Below are 12,924 nucleotides of genomic sequence, written 5' to 3' on the forward strand. Positions count from 1 at the left end.
CAAATCTAATGGGCAAACCAAAACGTGGGAAGAACTCTTTCAAGAGTACCTTTGCCGTTGCCATGACAGTGTTCTCTTTAGTGGGATACGCCTCAATCCATTTACTGAATGCACAGAAACCACCAACACATATTTCAAGTTATTGACCCGTTCCATTTCCGATGTAATCCATCTGTAGAACCTCAAAAGGAAAGGAAGGCGGTGCAAAACTGCCAACAGGAGTGGGGGTACCCTTCCCAGGATTGTGCATCAGACAGATCATGCAGTACTTCACCAGGTGGACTGCAACCTTGGGAATAATGTCATTCCGCCATACGGGATCTAGCAGCTTACAAAATCCCCTTCGCACTAATGTGGGCTGGCCCGTGTGCCATGGTAACCACGGGGAGGACAAATGCATTCGGTAGCATCCATCTTTGCTTTCCGGATTTGTCAACCCAGCACCCATCCTCATCCAAATTAGCTGTGCTCTCCTGCCATATTGCTAACTCCTCAATTGTCGCCTCACTCTGAATCTCCTTGACATTTTCCAGTGTGTCCTTAAACATCCCATTTTCAGGCACCCATCTAGCTGGACTTGCCACAAACATACTCTTCATTTTTGTGTGTGCTGTGTCCTTCACTGTCTGATCTGCAAATGCGTTTCCCCTCCCAACATCATCAGTTATTGCCTTGTGAGCACTGCACTTCACTATTGCTAATTTCTTAGGGAGTGCCAGGGCTGACAAAAGTCTGTGTATTAGTGGGCCGTCCTGAATTCTCATTCCATGGGACGTTAGAAACCCCCTCTCAGCCCAGTGCCATCCAACATTATGAGCCACACCGAACACATACTGGTTGTCAGTATATATATTGACAGCCAGTCCCTCACTCAACTCGCAGGCCCGAAGAAGGGACACCAACTCTGCAGCTTGCGCTGACTGATAGGGAACTCAAGGTCATTTAAAACAAGAGTCATAGACATATAGCTCCCCTTAGAGTTTAGATAGGGGAACATCAATCAGGTCTATCCGCCCCTTCGTCTCTTCCTCTGTACGATAGATGCAATCATACACGTCCGTCTCCTCACTCTCAGAAGGGAGGGGTAGTAATGTGGCTGGGTTCAGGGTGGCACATCTTTTAATGGTGACATGTGGTGCAAACAGGGTCAGCTCATAGCTAGTCAGACGTGCACTGGTAAGGTGCTGCATCTTTCTTCTGTTCAAAAGTGTGTCCACAGCATGAGGTACCATTACTGTGAGATCAGTATCAAGGACGAGCCCTGCCGATTGTCGGATAGAAATGGCCACAGCCGCAACCGCTCGCAAACATCTCGGGAGGGCTCTGGTGACGTTGTCAAGCAGAGCAGAGAAATAGGCACACGGCCTCTGCTTACCTCCAAAGGCCTGTGTTAAGACAGAGAGCGTGCAGCCAGCCGTTTTGTGTACGTACAACACGAACGGCTTCTGATAGTCCAGACTGCCAAGCACATGTGCAGAGCAGAGCGCTATTTTTAGTTGCTCAAAAGCATGCTGACAGTCATGCATCCAAGGCAGGGGTTCATACACATCTTTAGTTGTTAGGCGCAGCAAGGGCTTCTTTACTTAGTAAAGCAAAGTTAGAGATCCAGTGGCGGCAATGCGAAGTAATACCTATATCGGTTTGCACATCCCGTTGGGTCTTAGGGATGGGCATTTAGTTATAGCAGCAATGCGCTCAGGTGTTAGTCTCCTTCCCTGCTTCGACAGTAGGTGACCTAAGTAGGTGACATCCTGTCGACAATATTGAAATTTAGAAAGGGACACTTTATGTCCATGATGGGCCAAATGTAACAATAATTTAACCGTTGCATCCTTGCAACCCTTTTCAATATTCAAAGCTATTAAGAGGTCGTCCATGTACTGCAATAGGACATTACCTGAGAGAAGGACAAGGGAGTCCAATTAATCTTTTAAAGCTTGGCTATAGATACTAGGGCTTTCAGTTTAGCCCTGAGGAGCCCGACAGAATCTAAAACTTCTGCTGGCTAGGGAGAACCCAAACAGATACCTGCTATCTGGGTGTATGGGGATGCTAAAGAACTCATTCTTCAAATCAATGACAGAAAAGTATGTGGCAGAGGGAGGAATCATGGTCAGGAGGGCAGTAAAGTCGGGGACAACAGGGACTGGTGTACCACAATCTTATTCACCTCACGCAGGTCAATCACAAAGCAGTAAACATCGGAATAATCATCCAGAGAGCCCGATGGTGCCATTTTTAAGATGGGAAGAATAGGGCTATTGCACATATTCGCAGTCGTCTCCTCAACAATCCTAGACACAATCAAATCCTCTATAATCTGTAGCAGTGCCCGTTCTCCTGCCTTTGGTATCTTGTACTGGGGAAGGCGAGGCAGAACAGCATTGCCCTTAACCCTAATGGAGACCAGAGGTATCTGCAACAGCCCTACGTCTGTATCACCTGTAGCCCATAATGTCGTCACCATCTCCTTAAACTCCGCTGGAAGGGGCTCATCCTGCGACAAACACTGCTTAGAATTCACTACATTGAGTCCTGCGGTCATATAGACACCATCCAGGGAGCATGAAATAGTTGCATGTAGCTTCTTCAACAAGTCTAAACCCATTAAATTATTCCCACAGTTAGATGTCAATAAGAAGGGCGAATCTACGGTTAAAGGACAGATAGTCAGGGCCAGTGGCTCAGAGATGGGGCTCACAACCGCTATACCCGAGAAGCCTACCAAAACCTTATTTTGGCCAGACAGGGCTGCCCCAGGGACCTGTGAACGAGAAACAGAGCTATTCATTGTGCCTGTGTTCACCAAGAATTTCTTCTCTGAGCCCTGCAGATCAGCAGTAACATAGGGTCCCCGCTGATCCACAGGGATCTGAACAGATCCCTCACCCTGCCCTTTGCTGTCCTAGCTGTGTGTAAGTCCTGTCACTTCGTCCAAATCATAATCATCATGGTAATACTGTCGCCCCCTCGGGTCATCAAAATAGTTCTGCTCAGAGCGACCTGGCTTTTCCTCTCCTTCCCGACCTCCGCCATAGCCACCTGCTCCCCGGCCTCGTCCTCTGGACCCCCATCCCCTCGGAGCCTCAACCCTTTGCAAAAACGTCGGACACTCACTACACTGATGCCCCTCTTCCTTACAATACGCACACTGGTTTGGCCCCACGGGCGTAGTATTGCTGCTTGTGCGGGGCAGCTGCTGGGCCTGACCAATGCCACATCCTCTACTGTTGCCTTGGGACGCCTGTTTCATCAACACCTTTGTCTTCAACTCCTTATTTTTCTTCTCTACCTTCGCCTTCTCTTCGTTCTTTCTGTGTTCGTAATACTGTGCCATACTTAGTATTACTGATGGAGAGGAGGTGGTCCAAGTGCTCTCCAATGCCTGCAACCGAGTCGTGATCTCAGGATGCAAGTTCGTAACAAACCTGTTAACAAACAGTTGGACGCCTCCCTCCATCAACAAATCCTGTCCACTAAAATCCAAAAACACCCCTTCAGACCTAGTGAAGAAGTCTGATACACTTTCATCTTTCTTCTGGTGACACGCTGCTAACTTATCTCAATCTACTCTTCTAGGTGGGATCAAGCCAGGCGCGTAGCTAGGGGGGGGGCGGTGGGGGCGGACCGCCCCAGGCGGCACTATTTTTAGGGCGGCCGCTCAGCACTGGTGGCCCGTTGCGGCTGCGGCGGCCTTTATAATTTATTTAGGGACAGATTTGACTGTCACTAAATAAATTATAAAGTCCGCCGCGGCCGCAACGGCGCGCGCGGCCGGCGGCCCAGTTAAAAAGGTAAACTTCAAGCAGCGCGGTGAGCGCGCTGCGCACTGCACGCACTTGACCAGCAGACCTACTTGTTTGTGGTGCGCCAGTGCGTCAGCGCCTGCTGCAGTGCTGCCTTGCCATCATGACGTCGGTCGGTTCCGGTTCGGCAAGACTAGAGCCAGGACTTCGTATTGGTCACCCAGCCTGCTCCAGGGCCTCGCGATGAGAACGTAGTGGTGACGCGTCACGCGCTTCACCACTACGCACTCGTGAGGACCCAATTCTGTGCAGCACAGGTCGGAGTCGGACTGTCGGAGAAAATACGTTTGTTTATTCCTATTCCCCTTTCCTGACCCCTGCAGCTGCTTATCGCATCAGGCTGTGACACAAAGTTCGACTAGTAGGTAAGAGAATGTGTTACTATTTTTTTTCTTTTAAAAATATGTGCAGGCCCAGCAGGACACATACTTCTGTGCGCGTCATTTAAACAGTCTTTATCCTTCTCATGGCCGATGCAGGACACAATATGACAACGCAATTCAGAATGCCAAGATAACGCTAGTGATTAATGATCCTGCTGGAGAGCAATAGTTTGTCTGTTGGTAGTTTTTAAGTGCAGATGAACTGTATTTTATGTGGATAGCTCAGTGGGTTACTGCCTTTGTCACAGAGATCCTTGTGTTACTTGCAGTTCAGAAGTTACAATCCTAACATAGGACAGTGACCAATGAACTGTCATCAAAGAGCTGCATACAAACATGAATGGTATCGTTTTTTTTGTTTTGTGATATAGTTAGAGCTTCCTCAGTCTTTCATCATTCTAATGTTGCTAAAATGAGTATGTTTGAGCAGAGATACATTTTTATCAGTAAAGCTGATCCCCATGGAATACTCTTTTAAATCCTAAGGTTGTGTTTCCCCAGACCAAATCCTCTCAAAATATACTGCCCACCAGTATGGATGACATGTGATTCCTACACCTTGTAATCCTCATTGGCTTATGTGACATTCCCTGTAGACTGATTTACATACTTGTATGATTGATTGTCTCTGTATAATGTGTTTGTGGTGTAAAGTGCTGACACACTACACTACACTGATATGAGTAGCGCTAAACAACAAATGCATATGAGAGAGGGGCTACGGAGCGATGAGGGGCACTGGTGGAGGGTGGCAGTGAGGGAATCTGAGGAGGAGGTAGTTGGAGGGGCTGTGGAGCGATGAGGGGCACTGGTGGAGGGTGACTGCAGGGCTCGAGTCGGGGTACCAGGCGGGTGGACGGTGTCCCCTCACTTATTTTAACGGGAGCTCGATTACTGGAGCAAATGGAGCCACACATTTACTCTTTGGCCTCTCTGGGGCGAGATTGGAGCTCATTCAGAATGCTGCTCACGCGCTGGCTTCTCTGATGCAATGGCATCTAAGGGGTGAGCGAGGGGAGGCAATGAGTCTGATGGTGCAAGCCACTTTCGTGACATTACTTCCTGTTGTGACGTCAGCGTCCCCATACTTCTTTTTTTCGGACTTGTGCCCTGGGTGACAGTGAGGGAATCCGAGGAAGAGGTCATGGTGTGGAGGGGGAGCTAGGGTGAGATGAGGAGCACTGGTGGAGGGTGGTAATGAGGGAGTCTGAGGAGGAGGTCATGAGGGGGAGAGGCTGCAGAGAGATAAGGGGCACTGGTGGATGGTGGCAGTGAGGGAGTCCAAGGAGGAGGTCATGAGGGGGAGGGGCTATGGGGAGATGAGGGGCACTTGTGGCGTGAGGCAGTGAGGGAATCTGAGGAGGAGGTCACTAGGGGGGGCCATGGAGGGACGAGGGGCACTGTTGGAAGGTGGTAGTAAAGGTATTTACAGAGAAAGAGGTTATTAGTGTGGCGCCAAAAAAGACTTTCGCATCAGCGCTAAAGCCGGCCCTGTCATGGCCTTTCTGTTTTTGTTTATTTAATTAGCAGTCGGGTCATAAGGGCTACTGTGGAACATGCTTTAAAGTGCTGCTAATTATATTTACTGCTATATTCAATGTTTTAAGTTTTAAGGTGATTTTACTAATGTTTTTACCGGGAAAAAGCAAAGTGGAGCCCGATAGTGCCTGATATGGGGCTGGGGCCCAAGGTCAGCTGTGAGAAAAGGTGCACTGGAGAGAGGAGTAGTGGATAATCAAGCCTGTAAGGGAGAGCGTTGCCGAGTCCGGGGTCAGCTGGAGGTAGCAATGAAGAGGGATCCTCCATGAAGGCGCAAACAGATGGAGCCTGAGTAGTATCACTTGCCTGATACTCCCACCTCAAAAACATCCTCTTCCCATCAAAGGAACATTACATGGAAAAAGCACTTTTTGTGAGTGATAATATTTAGAAAGAGATTTGAAAAAAAGAGTGAGTTTTACTGGTCCTTATAAGGCTAAGAAGAGATAAAGGAGGGCTCTGAAGCAGGCCTGCCCAGACATATATGCGACAAATCGAGCCCGCAGTGGCCCACCCAAATGCACCCTTGGCCCACCCAAATAAAAATTCCTGGAGCCGGGCCTGATGTGTGGCAAAAATATTTGTGCATGTTTGTTGTGTGGCATTGCTCTGTGGTGGTGACTGTTTTTAAGCTGCCTCATCTGGAGGCATCCGACTGGGCCTCAGTGGGTTTATCCTGCTGGCTACGATGCATGCTAGTATTTTACAATGAACATTTATGTGCGATGGGGATAGTGATATGTATGGTTAGGGTTGAATGGCCACACAGTGTTAAAGATCCTCAACCCTTTACGTTCAAAGAATGGGTGAGCACAGCTCTAAACGGTTTGAAGCTGAAAGGCTCTACACAGAGAAGAGGCATGGGGCTTCAGAAAGCATTCCATAAGCGATCAATGACTGGGTATATAATAATGTTAACAGACAAATCTTGTGGTTCCAGCATCTGAGCAGTACTTCCAAAATTAAGACCCATTACACACATTAAAATCCCACTCCACATTGAGGAAGAATGTAACAGCTTGGACCCAGGGGCTTAGTTGATCCTCGACCATTTACATTCAAACAATGGATGTCTGAAGCTGACAGCATGGCACTCCACAGAGCAGCCCTGCCCTGGCACTGCCTCCCAGCCTGTGTCTCTTTCGGCAGTGGCTCCCTTCCTGTGCCCTGGGTAGACTTGGGGGTAAGTTACAGGCTCAGCCCACAGGACAGGCGGCTCTCAGCTTCCCACCATTGGCTGCACTTCCAGCCCATTAGGAAAATGAAGACCCCTCTCCGGTTGCCCGAGCGGCTAATGCCGTTTTCTGGAAACCCTCCTCATTCTCTTTATCACTCCCTGGCCTCTCTCCCTCACACTGGCCCTCCTCATTCTCTTCCTGTCTCGCCTGTTGGTCGCCCCCCTAAGTATGTGCATCTACAGTCCCTCTACCAATTTGCCTGCCTCTACTCCTTCATTACCTCCCGCTGCTCTCTGACACAAGCCTGACCATGTTATTGCACGTTCTTTTTTCTTCCTGCATCGCGTCCTCTTCCATGAGGTCCCCTCCCTGTCTGGAGTGTGTCTTGCTGTGCATTGCCCTCCCAGGTTCTTTTGTGTCCTCCGTCCCCAGAAGTGAACCAACCCCTGCCATAGAGACCCTGGCTCTGGCTGCCACCACTGTGGAGTGCTGCTGGAGGCTGAGTGAGGTAAGAGCTAAACGTTTTCAGAGAGGATATTTAGTGAGTGGCAGAGTGGCAGCATAGCTGCCAAGGTTTCAGATGTGTGACATTTTCTCATAACTTCAGTGTAATTATGATTGACATTTCAACGATTATGAGCATAGCTCCCAAGGTTTCAAATTGCTATGTGTGACATTTTCATAATTCAATTGTAGTTGTGAGTGACTTTTCAACGACTATGAGTGACACTTCTTTGCGAGCAAAACTCAAGCAATGAAGACGAGGGAAACATATATATATATATATATATATATATATATATTACCTACTGGCGGTCGCCAGTAGGTAGTTATAGTTAGGACCCCTTTTCCATAGGAAATCCGCAACATTCTATTTTGAATAACTTTGGCGCCGGTCGACGAATCCTCGCAAATTTTTCAAAATAGGTGGGGCGCTATGCTCCGCTCCTACCCTGAAAGTCTCGGGGGGATTCGTCAAGCGGGGGCTGAGATAAAAGGGGGGTCCCAAAACGCATTTTTCCCATGCATTTTTCCATAGGACCTTTAGACAGGGCTACAGCCCGAACGGCTGAACAGATTTACTTGAAATTTTGCAGAGAGGTAGTCCTCAGGTCAAGGAAGTGCCTTTTGTAGGTTTGGTGTAAATCTGTTCGGTAGATTCTGAGAAAATAGCCTTTAAATCAATATATATATCTGAGCCAGCTTACGGTGCGCTTACGGTACGCTTACCGTACGCGTACGGTGGCGTGCGCGAGCGCTATTCTGATTGGCTCTTCGATCATAGTAAACATTCGAATCGGCCGAAACCCGGAAGCGGCGGCCGCCATTTTCTCTCTCGCACTGAGAGTTAGATTGTAAAATAAAGTCAAAAATCATATAAAGGGGCTGTTAAGACAACTCCCACACACATAGCCATGTTGAGGGAGTCCCCATTGACCCCCCAAGGGAAAAAATGCAATTTTTATTTTTTCGCTAATTTCGCCGATTACGCTTACCGTACGCGTACGGTAAAAAAATGGAAATAAAAAAAACACTATCCACACTCACCCCACCCCCTGTGCTTTTGGTGGCCGAAGCCCACCAAATGTACAGGGCTTATTAGATGTGACAAAAACTAAATATTGTAAACAAAAATAATAAAAGAAAAAATTATCCACACTCTCTCCACCCCGTGTGCAAATGGTGCCCGAAGGGCACCATTTGTGCATGGCTTATAAAAATTACGAAAAATTAAAATATTACCGTGCACGGAACGAACTGCGTTAAGTGGGCGCGCACGCCACGAATGGCGTAAAGTAACTTAGCATTTAAAAAACCGTACAAATTCACAGAAAAAACCATAGGTTTCACACACGTTATAGTTAGGAATTAGCATTTAAAAAACCTTGCAAATTCACTGAAAAAACCATAGGTTTCACACATGTTATAGTTAGCGGAAATTTTACTGATAAAAAACCAGTGAAATTGCCCCGTTATAGTTAGTGCTGGCAACTATAACTCACGCGACCGCAATCTTCTGCTGATGACATATGTGTCTTTATGAAAAAAAAATATTTGTAATATATGTATAGCTAAAAATGTATGGAAGAAGACATGGGCAAATAAGTGTCTAAATACAGTATTAGCATCAGCAGAGGATTGCGGTCGCGTGAGTTATAGTTGCCTGCACTAACTATAACGGGGCAATTTCACTGGTTTTTTATCAGTAAAATTTCCGCTAACTATAACATGTGTGAAACCTATGGTTTTTTCAGTGAATATATATATCAGTAATTACACCCATTTGAGCCATGAGAAACTCTAAGAAGACTAAAACTGGTGCAAATGTCTGCGGCGGCGGACTCATAATTGCAATAAAATTATGAAAATATCACACCCAGCAATCTGAAAGCTTGGCAGCTATGCACTTTGAGGCTGCTCTTTACCAACTGACGTTGGAACTACTCAAAACAACAATGTACAGTAGAACGCTTCTTACTGTGCATCATCTGTGACTTGTCCATGCACATCAAGGGTTGAATCTCTTTGGCAGTACCCCCATATAAGTCATGTAGATTGCACAATTTTCTTCTCTAATGTATAATTCAGATGTAGCTTACTCAAATTATTTTAACTTATGTTGGTAATAGATTTTAATGGGCACATATAACAGGGGGGCACAGTAGTATAGCACAATACAGCCCATCCCATAATCTCCATGATTATCTCATGTACATCCAGGGTTCGATTCCCTGGCTTTACATCCCTTAATTTTCAGTTTGATTGTTATTGTCTTCTTTAATTTAGCCATAATGTATGTGTGGTATTAGTTTGGCAATATATTTAAATAGACACACCTAACAGCATCTCATGTAAGTTTAGCATAATGCAGCCTACCTGGTATGCTCAAGACTCACCTCTGTACATCTACTTCCTTTAATCTAGATGTATTTCACTTAAATTTTAGCAGCTGACAATCACACTTAACATGCTTGATGTCGTCTTTGTCTTGTATCTATTTATTTGCCCTGCACATTTCTTTATTTCGAAACATTGACCATTCTTGGCCGACATCACTGTGGTTTAATATTTCTTGTTTCTTCTGAATATTCAAGGAGTGCCGCAGCGCCGGAACAGTTTGTCCCGGGTCTTGGATAGAGTTGAACAAGTTCCCATGGCCCCCACAACTGTGTTTAAGGATTGTGATCATAATGTGTCGCCCCTCCCTGTATTTTAGCTTTGGGCCCCCAGGCAGGCTGTGCACCATGTGTGTGCTGCGGCTGCTGTGAAGGAGAGATGCACTATTACAAGCTGGTTTTGGGTACCAAGAGCACATGTCTTTTCATTCCCAGGGAGTTGGTTGCTGCTGCTTGGAAGTAATGACAGGGAGCGACCCCTGGTTGTTGCCTTTGGGCCACCAGAGTGGGCTTTGTATCTGGTCTGTGTTGACAAGGTGGAGCTGACTGACCCCTTTATGCTGCGTTTAGTTTTAAGGGCACACAGTGAGTCATTCCCTGTGAATAATTAATTTGCTGTTTTTGAAAGATAAAGAATCACAGGCTTCAACACTGTTAAGTTGGTTTTGGGTCCCCAGAGCACATCACGTTCGTGCAGGTCCCCACTGCTTTAATGGTGGGACCATGATGTATAGTCATTTAATGTCAGCTGTAGATGAAGGTTACATGAACAGTGTCATGTGTGTGCATGTTTGCATTGTGTTGAGGGGATTACCAGGTAATTGTTCACGCAGCTCTCTGATGGATGTCATATGAGGTTTTTCTGAGTCCCCAGATAGATCATGCAGTCTGTGTGTTCTCTTTTGTACTGCCAGTCACCGGTGTATTCAACTGTGTAGCCTTGGACCGTGTCATGTATGTGCATGTAACTTGCATGATCAAGGTAACTATTCGAGGCGATATTACGTTTTTCTCGGACCTCTTTGAAGTGCATGCATGGGGGGGGCAGCAATCTGAGGGATAGCCCCGGGCGCCACAAGCTCTAGCTACGCCACTGGATCAAGCAGTGCATATACGTGATAATTCGACACGGTAAAGCTAGTATCTCAGCCTTAGGCTTCTCGCCAGGCTTCCTCTCCTTATCCCATGGCCTGATTTCACCCCAAGTGCCACCCAACTCCACTACGTGGTCCTGCGTGTGCAGCTGTCACCAAATATCAACCTGCACCAGCAAACCAAAGAACTTCTCAATATCAGCCAGTGTCATCACTGTCGAAGACGCAGCCTCTGTCAACTTTTCGTAATAAGCAGTCGGATTTTTTCTCGGGTCAGGCAATTGAGTCTTAAGAGACAAAACCTCGCTCCTTTTCCAAGGAGTATAAACCCACTGTTCCTGGAAACGGGCCTCTACTCGCTGCCTGATGACTTGGTCCTGCCCATTTCGAAGCTCAGGTATTTCGGGGTGGTAGATGGGATGCACTTCCCTCATCGGGAACTGAGACGCTGCAATCGGGCTCTTTTGAATCAACCTGCCTGGTATCCAATCAACGTGGTAACATTACTAAAAAGGTCATTAGGGGCCATGCCAGCTGTATACACACTGTCCCGAATATCATAGATAATTTGGGGGGCAACACCATTAAAACACTGCTCCCATAGCTCAATCAGAGTAGCCGACATATGCTTGAGGGCATGCTGTTGCACAAACGGATCATAATCTTTCAATACACTTCACACATCCTCCACACTGTAAATCGGACTCCGGGCCCACTGAGAAGCCTGGTCAGCCACCATCTTCTTCTCTGCATCACCCACATCAGAATGAATTAACACTCACCCCATTCTTTCCTTAGCAGCCTCCCGATCCCCATCATCCAGTCCTCGCACCGGTGTGCCGGCATACAACAAGGGCGAGGAAAGGGAGTGAGGGGAGGACACACTCGTAGATGTTAAGGGAACTGGGGACACTAATGTCTGCATGGAGGGTGTAAGCGAGAGAGGTAGGGAAGAGCCAGAGGGCAATAGGCACAGCAGTTCGGCCTATAATTGCTGCAGTCATGGCCGCTGGAGCCGAAGATGAAATGAGGGGTGCTCCTTCTGAAGCGGCCGAGTCAGGGGCAGGGGAACCAGAGGCAGGAGCATGGGAGGCGAGGTGCTGGGTCGGCGGGCTGCTGTATATACTCTTTATGGGGAAAAGGAGGTGGCGGCCACACATCTAACAGATCCTCCATGAAGAGATCGCCTTCTTCGCGTGTAAGATAAGACTTATCACATTGCAATCTAAACCTCTGGTCAGCACACTCTATACCCTTCTCTATCTTCTCTCTCTCGTACGCTATAGCCTTTTGCGTTACTGTCTGCGTCTTCCCTCTCCGGGCCTCCTTCTCTGCTCTTATCCATCTTTGCTTAGCTTCCTTTTGCCATACCTGAAGATAGTCAAACATTGACTGCCTGCTTCTTTTTGCACACAATTTATCCTGCAAGAAATTCAATTTCTGTTCATCAAAAGTACCTGTCAAAGGCCACTGTAACTCGGTGTCGTCCCTCTCTTATTTGTGTCATAATCTACTAAACATAATAGGGCCAAGGCCATGCTTCACATACATGTCAAAGTTTGGGGTGCCTTCTGGAGGAGCAGGCTGCCTCTCTTCCAATCAAGCCTCAGCAGAGCCACAACGGCACCACAAACAGCAGAACTTGCTAAAACAGGGCATCTTCTAGAATAAAGAGAAACAGACTCACTACTTGTACCCGACAGGTGATTTACCAATTCCTTCCTACAGGTCTGTCCTCGGACCCTACTGAACGCTCAAGCACCAAAAACCGGTCCGCAGACCACACCAATTCTTCAAACCAGACTCCACATCACAAGTCCCAAACACTAGTCAAACCCCAGGCGTTTTCAAGAAAAATCCGAATTCACCAAGTCGCCTGGCAGGGGGTCCACAGACAACCTGTATCTTCAAGGTGGTCCACAGACCTATCGAGTTCCCCAGACCATATCCAATTATTCAAGACGGCGCCATATTTACCAAGAATCAAGACAAACTCACCTGGTGCACACAGGTCGAACAAAGTTATT

This window comes from Triturus cristatus, chromosome 9, assembly GCF_964204655.1.
Source record: "Triturus cristatus chromosome 9, aTriCri1.1, whole genome shotgun sequence".
NCBI classification, from domain to species: domain Eukaryota; kingdom Metazoa; phylum Chordata; class Amphibia; order Caudata; family Salamandridae; genus Triturus; species Triturus cristatus.